This window comes from Equus quagga, unplaced genomic scaffold, assembly GCF_021613505.1.
Source record: "Equus quagga isolate Etosha38 unplaced genomic scaffold, UCLA_HA_Equagga_1.0 205_RagTag, whole genome shotgun sequence".
Lineage (NCBI taxonomy): Eukaryota > Metazoa > Chordata > Mammalia > Perissodactyla > Equidae > Equus > Equus quagga.
The window spans coordinates 300,038-315,785 of record NW_025798762.1 but is presented as its reverse complement, the minus strand read 5'-3'; the positions used below and the strand labels follow the sequence as shown (position 1 = coordinate 315,785).

The 15,748-nt window shown below is 41.3% G+C and overlaps 1 long non-coding RNA gene across 1 annotated transcript; it reads right to left on the bottom strand.

Moving 5' to 3' along the window:
- Positions 1-2,280: 2,280 nt before the first annotated feature.
- Positions 2,281-15,363, bottom strand: LOC124233566 (uncharacterized). Its single transcript, XR_006887094.1, has 3 exons — positions 15,254-15,363; positions 14,280-14,360; positions 2,281-2,660 (listed from the first exon to the last, which is right to left on the bottom strand). It is a non-coding gene; the product is annotated as an uncharacterized LOC124233566 (long non-coding RNA).
- Positions 15,364-15,748: the final 385 nt, after the last annotated feature.

Here is a 15,748-nt window from a genome sequence, read left to right as displayed (position 1 = left end):
TTCTGTTAAGACCTCCTCAAGCTCAAAGATTCTTTTCACAGCTGTGTCCAGTCTACCAATAAGCCCACTGAAGGCATTCTTCATTTCTGTTACAGCATTTTTGGAACTCTAGTATTTATCTTTTGTCCTTTCTTAGAATTTTCCACCTCTCTGCTTACATTACAAAATAGTGATTTTGCATGCTGTCTACTTTATCCATTAGAGACCTTAGCATATTAATCACAGTTGTTATAAATTCCTGGTGTGATCATTCCAATATCCCTGCAATATCTGAGTCTACTTCTGATGCTTGTTGACTCTTCAAACTGATTTTTTGCCTTCTAGTATGCTTTTTAATTTTTTCTTGACAGCCAGGCATGATATACTGGATAGAATGAATTGCAGGCCTTTAGTAACGTGGTGGTGAGGTGCGGGAGGAGGGAAAACATTCTATGGTCCTCTCATTAGGTGTTGGTCTTTTAGACAGCCTGTGCCTCTGAACTTCACAAGCGCTTCTCACTTTTTGCCCCCCTTATGTGGGACAGGTCGGCTAGAGAGGGCTGGACTTGGTGCTTCCCTTCCCCCAGTGGAAGGCCAGAGGGACTGAGGTTGGTTATTTCCCTTCCCCCACGTTGGTTAGGCTCTGATAAAATCCCAATAGTTTAGGCTCTGGTGAAAAAGTTTCCTTTATGGGCAGGCCTTGTGAAGAAGAGAATGCTTTTGCATATTTCAAAATGGTTCCTTTTCTTCTCCCCCTGCTAGAAGCACAAGCGGATTTTTCTCTGATATTCACCGTGAGAACCAGGTAGGGCTCCTGGAAGTAAAACTCACAAAACTGTGGGGGCCTCCCAGGGACTGGGTCCCCCTGGGGTTTTAAAGTCTCAGACTTGTCCACACTGAGCCTCCAGCAATTTGGCAATTACAGTTCAGGTTTTCCTAGGCCCGTACTGCTCCTCATGTAGGTTTCTCCTCCAATAAGTTATTCTTCTCTATATTTGCCTAGCTCTCCAATTTTGGGGTTTGCCCGTAACCTCACTTCTCTGATGGATCCATGAAAAGTTGTTGATTTTTCAATTTGTTCAGCTTTTTACTTGTTGTTAGGACAGAATGACAATTGCCAAGCTCCTCACATGCCAGACCAGAAACCAGAAGTCTGTTTTTGTTTTTAAGAGGCGATATTACAGTACATCTGTATACTGATGGGAATGATTCAGTAGGGGTAGGAAAACTGATGATACAGGAGAGGGGATACATTTGAAAGAGAGAAATCCTGGAGAAGGTAGGGGAGTGGGATCCAGTGCAGAACAAGAAGCTACTGAATTTAGACAGGAACATAGGCTTTCATCCATGGTAAAGGGCAGGCAGAGTACATGGGGCCCCATACAAGTAGGTCAGTAGAAGGGCGGTGGAAGCAGGTGGATGCTCTCTTCTGATTGTTTCCATTTTCTCCATGAAATGGGAAACAAGTCGTCAGCAATGAAGACTGGAGAAGTGGCAGCAAAGGTTTAAAGAGAGAAAAGGTGTGAAATAATCAACAAATGAACAGAATTCAAAAGTAGAGTGGCTTTTGAGGCTATGCCCAGGCATGAATGTGGAGGGAGAACAGCCCGCATGGTCGTTTTTCTTCAGCTCTATTCAGCTTCCCAAGTACAGGCAGGGGACATACAGAGTTGAATTTAACCAGGGAGGAATTCTGCAGTAGTGTTGACGGCTAAGAGTACAGACTCTGGAGTCAGACTGCTCGGATTCAAATCATAGTTCTGCCACTTTGCAGCTAGGTGGTCTTGAACAAACTGCTTGCTCTCTCTCTGTGCTTCGGGTTCCTCATCTTTAAAATGAGTATGGCCTATTTCTCATTTACAGAGACCAGAAGGATTGAGAAGACATCTTTTATGTGCTTCCACTGCCCTGTCTCCCAACTACCTGCATCTGGGCCCGTATATTCTGCCATATCCTCATAGAGTGTCATTGAGGCAGTAGGTGTACAGTGCTTAGAACATGGTTGACACATAGAAAATATGATAGAAGGGCTTTATTATCTGCTAACAGAGTACGATGGAGGGAGAAAGTAGCAAGAAAGCTGAGGGTAGACACACCGGAGTGATTCAAGTGATGAGTGATGAGTGAGGAACTGAAATCCCGCTTCTTTAGATCTCAACAAAAGTGGAGGAAACTCCGTTTAACTTCAGGGAAACCCCTGCATCCAAAAGAACAGTGTAGAATTTGATTTGAACCTAAATGAGAATGAGCCAGCCTTGAAACACATGATCTCACATACAGTGCAGTGATGAAAGGAGAAACACAAGCCAAGAAAATGACAAATACTTAATGCAAATCAGAGAAATTCTGCAACTTTGTTGAAAATGGTCTCTTTTTTCTGCTGTAATTACTTTAGTGGTGTAGGATTGACTATAATCCCTGCTCAAAAGCAGCCTTAGAGCTGTTTTCATACCGCCAATTTCAGGAATCTAGAGTTACATGGCAGCTTGCTGCGTATCTCAAGTATTCTGTGTTCATTAGCCACAAAATTACTTCCATATTCTCATTTGTTGAAGAAAAGCCGGTTTTAGTAGATGTTGTTCCTATAAAGTTCCACCAGAGTTTCCCCATTTTCCTGTTAATTCAATGACTATGTCGTGTTTGTCGTGAGGGTCCTCCTTTCCTGACGTATTGGAGGGAGTCTGTTAGAGAAGGAAGAAGAGAATCGTTTAGGGGGCAGCAAGGCATTTGGCAGCCATACAAATAAGCAAGTGATGTCCAGTGTGGCCTCTGAAGACAGACTGCCTCGATCAGCTCCCACCTCCCTTCACTACTATTAGCTGTGCATCCTTGGAGATTTCTCTTGGTTTTCCCATTTGCAAAGTGGGCATCATAACAGGGTTAGGTGTGAAGATTAAATAAGCTTATATGTAAAAAGTACAGAACAGTACTTGACACAATATGCACTCAGTAAATATTATCCATCACAATTAAATAAAGAACACATGAATAGATGGGAGATTTCTGTAGTCTTCGTCCTAAGTCCAGTGCCTCAGGACTCAGCATGACCAAAAGACATTTGATACTCCCATCCTTTTTTTTTCTTTTCTTTTCTCAAACAACCCTGGGCTTGTCCCTACAAAAACTGTCTGCCATCTGAAGAACAGTTCAGTATATGAGGGGCAGAAAAAGGCAAAGCAGAGATTTTCAAGTAGGATCATGAGTTCTTATATTCTACTGTATACTTCTTGGGTTATTGTCAATGTGTGTAAAGTGCTTAAAACAATGCCCAGCTGAAGTGTTTGTTATCTACTAGGGGGGAAAAGAGTAGCGAGGAATCTGAGGGAGAACTGTGTCCAGTTATCCAAGTCGTTACCAAGTCCTGTTCTCTCCTATCTACCTTGGGGATGCGTCCCCTTGCCTCCACGTTTCCTGAACACACTGTGCTCCCTCCTGCTGCAGGACCCCTGTGAATGCTGTTCTGCCTCAAACGCTCTTACCACAGTCAACCCAGCCACTCTTTCACTTTGTGATCCCTCTACCTCCTTCTGATCTCAGCTCACAGTGTTGGTGCTTCCTGAGAGAAGCTCTTTCTGACACCTCAGTCAGGTCTTTAGTCCTTCATTATAGGGAAACTTCACAGCACTTACCTTCAGTTGTAATCATGCTTGTGATTATTTGGTTAGTCTGTCTACCTGTAGTCAGTCTAACACATGGTATGCAATCCGTAAATATTTATTAAACAATGAATGAATATTGCTCCCATTCTTACACTTTTGAAAGCTTTCTCTTTCCTAACTCCTTCACTGTTACTAAAGACAGTGATTTAAAGAAGTAGCCAGAGAAGAAAAGGGGCCAGAGGCTATATGTGGGGCTACATAACTGGGGCAAAAGCAAAAACGGCGTAAAGCTCATAAAAAAGTGCAGAACACAATAGCTGGGAGTGTTTTTAGAGATTATTAGTCCATCTTCTTCAGCACTGACAACAAAGGGAAATTCACTAGTTAGGGTTTTAGTCAAGGACCTTAGCCAACCACCTTCCAGACGACAGCTTCACAAACAAAGAAAAAACATGTTTTAAGCTAGAGGAGCTTAAATGCGACTCACCAACATCTGCTTTCTTTAAATATTTTTCTCTCAGAGACTACAAACCACTAAAAGGATAGAATAAATTCTCGAAACTTAACACATGGCAAAAGACAAGCATTTTATGCCACTTTCTTAATCCCCTCATTTTCAATCTCAAATGACTCTTTCTATCAAAAGACTTTTTTGTGAGGAAAGTTTGAAAGGATCTATTGAATCACAGCTGTAGAATGATTTAATAAGGGAATAATCAAAGTAGCATCTAATTTCAGTGGAAAACTATCACATTTTGATATTGACCTAGTACGTAACCCAAGTATTAGAGGACGAAAAGAACTACAAGCTCGGGGGAGAAAACAACGTTTGTTTTGAGAGAATCCCATTTTTCAACTTTCTCCTTTCTTCCCTCCTGACAGAGAAAATTCACCCTGAAGCTGCCTCCTTGCTCCCCAAAGCTCTCCATCAATGATCTGCAAAAAAATGCGTCATGCGCTGTTTCAGACATTCTCTACTTTACCAGTACATTTCATTCCCTCCAATAAAAATGAATGGCAAATACATTTATTTAGAGAACATAATCGTTGTTAATGTGTTCATAGGCTAATATCCTGTCTCAACAGGATAATAACATCCTTCACCTAGTTAAAATCCAAGCTCCCAGAAAGTCCCTTAGGAGTGACTCGTGGGGAATTTCACTCATGGCATCAGACTCATTGGTTGAAATATATTTGAGCAGCTGAGCTTTTCTCTCCTTATCCTTTAAATAATACCATGTGGAGTGCTTCCTGTAATTGACCTTGGGCAAGGTTGACCCTAGAGATCAAATAACTAGTTACTACCAGCAAAATAGCCTAAGAACGCAAGAGCACAAAAAGTTCTGTGCAAATGAAAAATTGTTTCCTATAATAGACAGCTTCAACAAAGGTGAAAGATAAAGGATAGACATAGATAGCAATGAAAGAATTAGTATCCAGACTACACGAAGAATTTCTACAGATTGAGGAAACATAAATAAGCCAGCAGAAAAGCAAGGAAAAGCTATGAACAAGAAACTCATAGAAAATTAAATGCAAATGATCCACAAACATTTGAAAAGATGGTTAACTTCATTTGTAACGAGGAAAATGCACATTGAAAGAACAATGAGATATATTTTTCATCTCTCAGATTAGCAAATATTGAAAAGTTTGATTTTTATCAAAATTTGGATAGAAAGTAGGAAAATCTTTATTTTTTATATACCGCTAATGAGAGTGTAAAGTGCTAATGCCATTTGTAAGATTCTACATCTGAAATGTACCCTCTGTGGAAGCAATTTTACATCTCCCTATTCATGCGAGAAAATACTTCATGTATGCACAATGAGATATCTACAGGGTCGCTCACTGCACCATTTGTATCGCAAACTATTAAATGGTATTTCTATATCTTAATCCCCAAACTGAAATCAGTAGGTGCTAGCCCCCTCACATTCTAGAGAGATCCACTAAGGATCCCTCAAACTCAGGGCCTAAGGATCCCTGAAACTGTAGCCATGTTGTTGGGGCCATGATGGGAAATAGCCTACGAGGACAAGCCAACAAGCAAAGAAAGAATCTGGGTCTTTCAGGGTATCAATAAGTCAATGGCACTAAACTTTGGAGCAGTTCTATCTGGGGATTTCTTGTTTTGAGGTAGTCAATGTCTCTTGTAAGGCATTTTTAGTTAGACTTTCTAACAGTGCTTACCTAATCATCCACTAACCTCTAAAACTTGATCTTCTTTCATTGACTTTAGTACTCCATCTACTGTCTTCCTCTCCATCTTAAGCCCTGTCATCCTCCCAAGGATACACATTGAGGTATGATTCATGAAAATAATGAAAGTTAATACTAGATATTAATAAAAACTATACTTTGAGCCCTTGCTGTTTGTCAAATGTGAGACACTTTACATATATTATCCCATTTATTCCTCACAACAAATCTAAAAGTTGGGAACTAATATGACCTCCATTTTACCAATGGGAAAACAGATGTGGAAAGGTTTAGTAACTTGCACAGGGTCACCCAACTGGAGAGCTGGGGATTGGAGCCAGGGTACTCTGACTGACCCACTGGATCCTACTCCTACACAGACTTTCCTCCCTGCTTTCTGGACTTCCTGAAGCAGAGCTCCACGCTGCTAGGCTACCCCACGACAAAGCCTCCATCGACTTCATCTCCCTTGATGTGGCTCCACTTCTAAGATGCTGACCCCTGAAAATCGACATTCTAACCTCAACTTCAAGTCTTTCCATTTCTTCATGATCACTTAACTTGTTTTTAATCCTAGTGGTATCTGTTTGTGTCTTGAACTCTCTCTTTTCTTCAGTTTATCCTCTCTTTTCTGGGTTCATTTGTTATGTCAGTAAGGTACCAAGTCATGTCAGTAATATACCATTAACCACCACACATCATCCTTTGCCATTTTTACCTTCTCTCACTCCTGCCTCAGCGTTATCAAGCTTAATATAACACAAAATACGCTTTCTCTGCTCTTACTCCCTGGCCGTTGAAGTTTCTAGGGTAAGTCAGTAGATTGGGTCCATAGCAATTTAATGAGTCTAATTTCAGCTAAGCTCTCATTACTGCCCAGAAATTATTATATTCAGCTACAGTAGACTCTCAACAGCAGCTCTTCCATATTGCCCCCCTTGTCCTTCAGTTCCCACCCCTTCCTGGCGATCTGTCAGAATATAGTAGTCCCTTTCTGGTTTACCAGTAAGACCCAAGACATCCAATGGAGAGCTCCTGCAATTCCACTTGCTCTATCTCAATCTCTCCTGGTAAGTTTAGTCACCCCACTCCTTCACTTTACTCTCATCTCCAAAAAAGATGTGTGTCTCTGCCTTTAGAAAGCTCAACCCAGCCTCTATTCCCATTCCTCCTGTTTCCTCTAGGTTCTTATCCACCAAGGACCTCTCTTGAGAGTGTCTTCATTTGCTTTCCCTGTTTGAGTTCCTACAAATATTCTCCCTCCTTATAAAGATCTTTCCCTCGACCTTACTACTGCATGAGTTACTGCCCTTTTATTCTCTTCTTCTTTGGAAAATTAAAAAGTAGATTAATATCACAGCTTCCATTCCATTCTTCCTACTACCCACTCACTCCTCAGTTCCTCAGAATCTGGATTCTACCCTTGATTCTCTTTCTAAAACTGTTCTCTTTCGGTCACCAATTACCAAATTACCCCATAATTGGCAAAGCCTACAATTTTTCTCGTCTTTCCGTACTATTTAGCAATGTTGAACATCCCCCTCCCTCCTGTAATTTTCTCCTTCCTTAGAACTGTGATGAGTATCCTTCTACTTCTGGATCACTAGTCTTTCCTTATGCATCTTTTCCTGGCTTCTCTTCTCTCTCCCATCTGCTATAAGCAAACACCTAGTAAGGTTCATCAGCCCTCTTTTCTCCCTATACTTCTCAGAGTTCTCAAGTATTGTCTCTACACATATTATTCTGAAATCCGTACCTTAAGCCCAAACACCCACAAGTTCCTAACAGAGAACAAACTGCCCTCTAGATGTCTTTAGTGTACATTTTAAAATATCCATCTACCTACCTACCTAATTTTCTAAGGAAGATAGATATTGAGTAGATTCCTTAAAGAACCCACAATTAATGGAGAGGGGACAATCAAATACCTACCTAATGCAATTGAAGTAGTAGCAATAGTAATTATAGTAATAATAGCTAATATTTAGAGTCTTGACTGTATGCCAGTTATCATGCTGAATACATTCAAGAACTTATTAAATCTTGTTAAATCTTCACAACAAGTCTGGTTGGGAACTACCAGTACTATTCTCTTAAGAAGTTCTATGCACAGATCATCTTCTAAATCTTTGCAACAACCATATGTGTTGTAATTATTTTTATTATCCCCATTTCTAAGATGAGCAAACCAAGGTTTAAAGAGGTTAAATAATCACACAGGTAGTAAATGACAAAGCCAGTGTTTGAACTTGACTCCGTAAGGATGATGATGATGGTGATAGCTACCATTTCTTAGCACCTGCCACACGCCAGGACCTGCGCATGGTAGGTACATATGTTCTCTTACTTAACTTTCAGAATTCTATGACCTAGGTTTTCCTTTAACATATTAGGAAACTAAGGCTGAGAAAGGTTAAGTAAAAAGCCCTTGGTTACAGAGCTAATAAATTGCGGAATTGATGTAGTAGATTAAAAGTGGCAACAAATTCTTTGCAGTTTCTGCTATGGAGAGGTAAAGTCTGTTTCCCTACCAACTGAAGGAAAGAATGGAGTCAGAAGCGACTAGCGTTATTCACTTGAATGTCCCAGTGGCATCACAAATGCAATATGCAGGTCTGAGCTCATTGTGCTATCCCTCTAAAACAAGTTTTTTTTTATATGCTTTATTCTGATAAACCAAGGCTTAGAATCAAACAAATAGGCAACTGAATCTCGGCTTCACCCCAATTACTGCCATTCCCCAAGTTGAACTGAATCTGCCTTGTGTATCATTGCCTGATTAATCTTCATTAAATGTGAAGGAGTTCAAAACAGGCTGTGCCCCAAGCTGTGCCACTTTGGCACGTAGAATATTTTGAGCTAAAGGCAGTAGAGACCCTTTGGGCTCAACAGAAACTTTTACCTCTCCCTTAAAGAATTTAAATTGGAGGTCTTGCCCATAATAAGAGTTATGACCAGAAATAAACTTTTTTGACCTACCTATAAGGCAGGGTAAACATCTAATTACTGAACATCTGCTCTTCTTATCATCCTATAAATTATCCTCCTCCCCTCTGAAGCCTCAGGCCCCTATCCCATTCTTTGGCTCATGATGGCATAAATAACACATTTTACTTTTTTGTCTCTGAACCTCTCATGCATGTGGGGTTCCCGCACATACACAATTAAACTTGATTTTCTCTGGTTAATTTGTCTCATGTCAATTTAATTCTTAGACCAGCCAGAAGAACCTATAAAGGCAGAAGAAAATTTTTCCCTCCCCGACAAAGGCAACTCTAAAGTTAGTGCCCTGTTCAAAAACTTTCCATGAGTTTCCACTCCATGGCCCAAGCATGTCCAGCCTTTTCTTCCTCTACTTCCTCACTGATACACTCTAAATTTCAGCCAGAAGGAGTTACTTCTTGTTTCTCCACAATTATCACCTTGTCACCCTCCCTTTCTTGGCATATGTACTCATTTTTTCCTGCCTTCATGACACTGCTGTTTGCTTAAAATGCCCTCTCCACTGCGGTTCAATCTGTCAAAGAAATAGCCACATTAAATACTATCTCTTCCATGAGTTTTTTCTTGATGCCTCCAGATGGAAGTGATTTCTTCCTCCTTTGAATTTCCTATTAAATTTGATTTTCTTATTTTAATTGTTTAGCTTGAGTTATAGTTATTTATGAAAAGTTGTCATTCCTTTAGTACTAGATTTCAAGCTCCCTAAGCAAGAGAAGGTATCTTAGTCATCAATGTATCACTTGCAGGAACCTCCCAGAACCTTACACACAGTAGGTGTGGAGAATTTAGAGACCCAGTAAATAAAATATTATTCTCCCTCTGAGTCAAAACCAACTGAGAAAAAGACATCAAAGTCATATTGGTGGAGAAACATTACTGCATTACTGATAAACACTAGATTGGAAAATATGACCAAGTGGCCTGATTTTATGCCTCTAAAATAGTGGGCTTATCATCTACCCTGTCATGGAAGAGTTAGACAAGATCAAGTCTTCCCCACAGGGTCAGGCCTCACTAATTTGTGGAGAGCCAGACCAGAATGTACCTGGTTGGCACAGTGACGGATCCATTGAACACAGAGCCCAGGTCCTTTTCCCAAACCCTCCAGGGAGAGAAGTGAGGAACAGGGCAGAGACCTGAGGCATTAGTCCAGCCGAAGTCCCTCCATATGAAAACATGAGGATTAGCTTTAATGAAAATGATAAAATTCAAAAGGACAGTCTGTCTTCAACTAAACCCAACCAGATTCTGGGAACAAGGAATAGGAAAAAAGTGATTTAACATAGAGGAATTTGGAGATGTACATGAATAGTAATGATAGCACTGGTGGCAATATATACTGAGTTTTACAATAAGTCAGGGCATTGTTCCAATCTTTTTCATTGCAGTAACCGGGTTATCATCTCAATAACTCTAGAAAGCACGTACTAATATTGTCTCCACTTTACAGATAAAGAAACTGGGATACAGAGAGATTTAAAAATTTGTCCAAGTTCACACAACCAGTAAGCAGTAGAGCTGGAACTTAAAAAGTCTCCCGCTGGAACCCAACTATATATAAACTGAAAAATATTAATGGCCTTTTTCATATTGCTGTGCTAAACCTCCCCAACCCACACTCCACTTCCCCACCCCCAGAAATGTCAATAACTCAAGCTTTCTCTTTGTCACAGATAGGTTGTTATTGGTTTGGTAGCCTGCAAACGAAGAACGTCTGTCATTGTGTGATCAAACCATTCCATGGTTGCATCACTAGAAAGCCCAGACTGCCTCCCAGAACCTAGACGGCCCTCTGCAAACAGCAAAGAGCATCCTCCAGTTGTTCTGTGTTTCACTGATTTGTTTTTCCACTGTAAAATGGATATTTAACTGATAAAGTCTCTTGCCTAGAGACACCTCCCCTCTCCCTCACTTCCGTTCCCCAACCCGAGAATGTGTTGGTTTTTTCTTTAAAAAGGTCAGTTTACTAAGACTCTTTGCTTAGCTAAGAAAACATGGTAGAGGCTGTGTGGCATGAAGGCATTAGCATGGGAATGAAAAGTTCCTTGCTGATTAAACACAGGCCTGGCAGACTAAACTGATTGTCTCTTGGGACACGCTGAGTTAGCACTAATCGAGAGCAATGCATTATGAAAAGGAGTAGGTCTTTACAGCACTCAGTTATTGAGGACAGTTGCCTCCTATGCTGCTACCAGTACGAAACTCCAGAAAGATACCTCCCCACAAGCCTAACACCAGATGACAAACTCTGCCAGCGTTACTGCAAGCGGAGATGTGATCGCGTCCACTTTAGAAGCCCCAGAATACCCTGGGATGCATGAGTAGGGGGCAAAGAGGAGAAGCAGGATGAGGTGAAGAGAACCACCTACGGACCGATTTGTACAGTGCCACAGTCATTCGGTTGTCTTTTAACGGCTGCTTTACTGAAAAGCAAGGTTTAAATGATCTCTGGAACATGGACAAAATCTGGGTAGAGTCTGATATGCCTTAACACACTTGAACAGGCCTCCTCAGCTACAACTCAGGCCGTGGACACCCCGTAGGAAGAGTCAGCAATTTCACTTAGCTGCTCAGGGAGTATCTTGTATCTGCCCCTGACCCTCCATGTCTTATCCCACTTGTTTTGTTTTGGCAAAGTGTCATCAGTATTCAACAATATTTATTAAGCAAGATCCCTACATAAAATCACACAGTCCCTACCCTCTCTAAACCTGTAGTCGAGACTAGAGGAGAATACACATTCCTGTGTAAAGCACTTAGATAGTCCCTACCTCATAGTAAGTGCCATATTGATATTATTATTGTTGTTATTATTAATCTTACTTCGTATTTCCTTTTGCTTGGATTCAGTCTCTCTGCTTATATTCCGCTTAGATTCATATCTTGGTCGGACTCTGATTTTGCTTATGGGCACTTTCTCATATCATCCTTAACTCCATGTTTCCCGGACAGTTGATCAATTTCCATCAGTCTCTGTCTCCCTGTCTCTGTCTCCCTGTTTCTATCTCTCTGTCTCTCAAACACACACGTACGCCCCCAGCCCCAGGATCAGAGCTCAGGTTCAGCACGTCAGATTTAAGTGGATACTTCTCAACCTTTAAGTTGATGCATTTATAACTTAGTTACAACTGAAAGGGAAAAAAATTCACTGTCTTGCTCTGAAAAACTGTCTCTGTTCAAAAGAATAATTGGATGGGCCTATCTGTTAAAAACAGACCGTTAGCTGATCAAAATTAATTACTTGAAATTTTTTTTCCATTTAAAATGTGAGTGTTGAATGAGCAATTGTTCTGTTGAGGGACTATATACATCTTTCCAGTCAGCAGGATGTTGTTCAAAATGTGTTTCCGAAGAACACGAGTTATGATGATTTCACACTTGCCAAAAAGAATTATAATTCCTGTTTTGAAGCCAGTGGAAGCTCAAATGCTTCTGACTGTGTCAGATCTGACTGGAAACAGAGCCCTTAAGTGAATGAATCATTGAACAAAATCATTTGTTAATATGAACATTATGTAGTGTACCTGGATAGACCCCTGCCTTCCATCAGATTGCAGTATAACAGGGAGACAGGACAGACACATATATACTAAAACAGCCTGAATTATATGCCAAATGAAGGGGCCCGGCACTCCTAAGATGATCTGAACTGGAGTGTGAAAAAATTACTGGTACCCTCTACCCCTAAGAGAATTTCACACATAATGCCAAAGCAAGGGTATGTTTTCTCAAGATTCCCACTGTATACAATAGAGTAACAATTGAACAGTGCCTACAACACATGGCAAGATAAAATAATGGGAAGTGTGATAAACATTTTTTTCTGACTGCCCAACATCTATTTACCCTACTTCTGGTAACAGCCCACAACTTCTGTTTGGGGATCGACCCCTCCTCACTCTTAGTCCATGTGGTTCCTGTGCGGCTAATCCACTTTCAGCTCTGAATGGTGGTACGTGAGCTAGACTTGGCCAGAGCATCATTTTATACGGTTTCTGTTACTGATTCTCAAGCAAGTCAATGGTCCTAACGAGACTCCAGACTTCTGTTGGACCCATCAAGGTGGCAGACTTTCTTTCCTGGTAGACTTTAACCAGAAAGGTTGTGAGGCCGGGGCTACTGCAGCTCACTTGTCACCAAAAGGAGACTTAGAATGAAGCATGAGCATGTCACACATGAATCCTCATATGGAGATTAGAGTCAAGTTAAAAGATAGACAGAAGTCAAGAGCTTCCCGCCCCTAAATTTTTCAGTTTTGTGAGCCAGTAAATTCCTTTCTTAAGCTAGTTTATGTTTGAGAGTTTTTTATATTTTGTTTCGGCCTAACACGACTTGCAAGTGTGGTACATGTTATCTTAGGGAAAGAGTGGCTAATTCAGGAGCTAGTCCTTAAGGAAACTCCCTTTGTCTCCAATCCATTGAGTCAGTGCTGTTTCTTCTCCAGAACCCATGACTCACATGGCTGCAGGCAGGGTTGTTGCTCCCTCTGTGAAAAAATTCTCAAGCCAGCTTTTCTTTGTCACCCACTTGATCCTGGAAATATCCCAAGAGCCAGTATGGGCGGGACTCTGTTACCCTCATGGTACTGCCACTTACTGGCTGGGGGACCTTGAAAAAACTCCCCCTGCCTCCACCCTCTCTTCCTCTCTCACAGCCATCTTTGGGGCAGGCCTTCCTCTCAGCAGTTCTCTTGTGGGGCCATCATTGAGGAAGGGTCTTGCCTATCCATGGAAAATGTGAGCATTACGTCCCAGCGTTCTGTTCTTTGTGCAAGTAACAATTGTTAACATGTGTCAAATGCACATCAGGAGACAGTCACTGCTAAGAGTTTTACATAGATTACCTCATATAATCCTTTCCCCCTTTACAGATCAGGAATTGAGGCATAGATCAGTTCAATAAATTTCCCAAGGTCACACAACCATTAAGTAGGAGTATCATAAGATGGGAAGGAATAATACTTCCTCCTGTGAATCTTGGCAATGTTCTTTTGGACTCCAGTCAGCTAATGACAACTTATATACATCACAGGACCGGGCAGGAGTAGGGGAGAAGGGGCCCAGAGTCAGGCAGAGACCAGATGATTCAATTAAGTAGAAATGAAGTAAAAGAATATATATAAGATCTGTCTTGGGTGGAAAAGAACAGAATCATAGTGTATAAATACAAGGAAACTGATGTCTTCCAATTTGCAGTTGTTCATAGCAATGACTATTCTGGAAAGACACGATGCCTCACAAATTCATGTATTTTTATCTTTGAAAGGCACCATTCCAGAAACCTTGTCCTGTTATGTGTTGTATAGCTCGCTTTTCCTACAGTGTGTCCTCTACATATTCATTTCATTAATTCATGAAATGTTTATTGCTTATTTATTATATGCCAGGCACTATGCCAGGCATGGGGATACAATCATTGGCAAAAAAAGTCAGTGTGCCTACCTTAATGGAGCTTACTCTATCAATCTATATGTTACAGAAATAAGATTTAACTTACAATTGAGATGAGTGTTTCAAAATAAAGACGAACGGTCACATCATGAGAGCCTCCGATGGCAGAAGTGGCCAGCGAGGGAAGCTAGGCAAGAGAGAAAGGAAAAAAAGATATGCATTTGTTCAGGCCCTCAGTCCCCACATTGTTTCAGTTGAGATACTCCCCTTCATGATTTTCTTTCTTATTCTCAACTTCTCAAGGCTTCTGTGTCCTCTGCACTGAATGCTCACACTCTCCCACACCCACCCACCTTAGTGCCTCAGTCTGCCCTTCCTTACCCTTTCCCAAGCTCTGGATCTTTTTCCAACCCTAGGTCCCAGTCAACATGTGCACGTCTTTCTGTCTTTGTCTCGTTCCCTAGGGCTTGTTCTGTTTTAAAATCATATAGTTGTGATCACACAGTATAGATGTGGCAGAGACTGCCAGCTGCCTAGCCAGTATCTGCTGGTCCCTTCTTCCTTAGTATTAGAAGCTTATTTGATTTATTAAGGTACCTAGCTAAAAGTGCTATATTTCGTGACCTCTCTTGGAGTTAGGTGTGCCCATATGACTAAGTTCTGGCAAATGAGATATAAACAGAAAGGTCGTATGGAGCTCCAGAAAACTTACTGAAAAGGCTGCTAACATAGGCTCTTTGGATCTTTTTCTTCCATATCTCTTTCTCTTTTCTTCTGGCTAGATTATAAATACAGTATGTAAAGGAAAAAACATACTCCTATCACTCGCTCCTTCTTTTTTTTTTTGGTAAGGAAGATTGGCCCTGAGCTAACATCTGTTGCTAATCTTCCTCTATTTTTTTTTTTGCATGTGGCACACTGCCACAGCATGGCTTGGTGGGTGGTGTCTTGGCTGCGGCAGGGATCTGAACCCACAAACCCCGGGCCGCTGAAGCAGAGCACGTGAACTTAACCACTACACCACCTGGCCGGCCAACTATTGCTCTTACTATGTCTCTCTACTCTCAATATTTTACTTACCCTCAGAACACTCCACTTCACAAGACTTCTGACACCAGATGTGTGGGTTTTCTACACACCAAGCAATTCTGCGACGCCAGCTGAGTGTCCTCAAATTTAACTCAATTCTGACACTATCTACCTGGAGACAGCATCAGATCCCACAGGTTAAGGCTTCAGTCTCATAAGACTGTCCCCCACCCCCACTTCAGATGCCAGTCTCAAATCCAAGTTGTCACCTGTGTTTCTGACAGCTAGCTATAAATCAGAGGGTCCCCTTCCTCAGGTTCAATTAATTTGCTAGAGTGGCTGACGGAACTCAGGAAAACAGCGTAGTTACTAATTACTAGTTTATTATAAAAGGATGTAAGTGAGGAACAGCCAGATGGAATAGATGCATAGGGCAAGGTATGTGGGAAGGGGCACAGAGTTTCCAAGCCTTCTCCGGGTGTGCCGCTCTCCCAGCACCTAATCCTGGTTGGTTCCCACAGCAACCAGCCCCATCCTTTCCCAAAG